This window comes from Vulpes lagopus, chromosome 6 (genome assembly GCF_018345385.1).
Source record: "Vulpes lagopus strain Blue_001 chromosome 6, ASM1834538v1, whole genome shotgun sequence".
Lineage (NCBI taxonomy): Eukaryota > Metazoa > Chordata > Mammalia > Carnivora > Canidae > Vulpes > Vulpes lagopus.
The window spans coordinates 101084802-101086502 of NC_054829.1; the positions used below are offsets into that span (position 1 = coordinate 101084802).

The 1701-nt window shown below is 40.2% G+C and overlaps 1 pseudogene; it reads right to left on the minus strand.

Annotated features, from left to right (window-relative positions):
* Positions 1-452: 452 nt before the first annotated feature.
* LOC121492690 lies at positions 453-1136 on the minus strand (annotated as a pseudogene).
* Positions 1137-1701: the final 565 nt, after the last annotated feature.

A 1701-nucleotide genomic window follows, 5' to 3' on the forward strand; every position in this document is an offset into this window, starting at 1 on the left:
AGTATAATGCAAAGCCACTGGAAGGTGACTAGGCACTTGGCAGGATATGTATTCGATTTCATGTGGTTCACTCTTGCTTTTGGGGAGACATAAAGTTACAGTGGGGGGAAGTTTGGTACAGAGGTCATTGATCCTTGGCCCAACTGCTATTATAACCACACTTTCCTTTCTCAAGTTCTTCCTTGGTATTATAGATTCTAGGCTTTTTTATGAGACAGCTGGGTAAGACACTAAAAGTGGAGGGAAGAGAGAAGCCAGGCTATTTTCCCAATCGTCTTTCTCTCTGCCTTGTCACTGACTATGAGCTGAATGAATTACGTTAGTTCTGCTTTCACTGGCATAAGTAGTGAGTATACTTTTGTGCTCTAGTTATTCCTCATTCCCCCTCATCCAACTAGAAGCTATAACTTTATTAATGATAGAATGAGTACAAATTTCAAACCAAGCTGCAGTTATTCTTTTGAAACACCAAAAAAAGATCTTGTTTTCAGATGGTTACATTGCTGTTCTGTAATAGCATTTACAATATCATTACTGTTGTTCTTTAGGGGTTGGACTGTCTTTGCTTTTGACATATTTGCTTGTGACATGACCAATTCTATGTCCTTAACCTCTACACCAGTTTCATCAATCTCTTCCTTTTCACTCTTGCACAGTTGGAGTCTATGTGTTTTCCTGAGTGTTTGAGATAGCTTCACCTTGAACTTTGAATATCTCAGTAGTTACTAGTTGTGCCTGCTGAGAAAAATCCTTGATTTTGGCTTCCCCCAAAACTGTGTACATATCTGAAGCAGGGGTCTTGTAGACTTCTGGTTTTGTGATGACAAAGAAGATATTCTTAGATTTCTAGATAGTGACACTCCTTATCCCTGTAGCCTGACAAAGACCCAGTTTGGACATAGCTTTCCATGCCTTCTTTTCATTTCAGCTTTCTTTTGCTTTACTGACTGGACCTTCATTGATTTCAGCTGTGGCTGCCAGCTGGGCTTATTGTGGGGTCACCTGTGTAGAATTCTGTTCCTTGAGCTCTGGTACTGATTCACACTGTTGGATTCTGTTCCAGACTCTGTCTCAGCCTGAGGCCCTGGCAACTCCTGCTCTGTAGCAGGGATGGCTTCTGTGGCTTCACCAGGCATTTTGTGCAGGGATTGTGGAACCAAGGGATTGTGGTGGCAGAAAGAGAGTGAGCTATGCCTCTTCTTTTTGAACCTCATGGTTGAGGAGTTCTCCAGAGTGATTTGTTTATCTAATTGGTCTATGATCTGACTGAAACAAGCAAAGCTGAAGCAAGAATACTGTCATGAAACTATTCCAGGAATCTAGGCAAGAGTAGAACAAGTTAAACAAGTTTTTGTAACAGCATGGACAAGGTGACAAATTACGAAATTTGGGATCTCCTTTAAATATAAAACTCACATGGTTTTTGATGCAATTAAAGAAAAGAAATATGTCTTCAATGTTTAGTTTGAAAAACAGGGTAAAGGCAGTATTGTTGATAGATACGGAGAAGATTGAGGAAGGAAGAGATCAGGAGGGGAGGGTGTATGAACCGAAATTCTGTTTGGTAAAAGTTGACATTGACATAGCTATTTGAGATCTACATAAAAGATCAAGCAGAAAGTTAAGTATAGGAATCCAGCGGTTAGGAAAGCACTTTAGTTTAGACAATGACTGGGTGGGTTGGTAGGATTATTGGTTTAA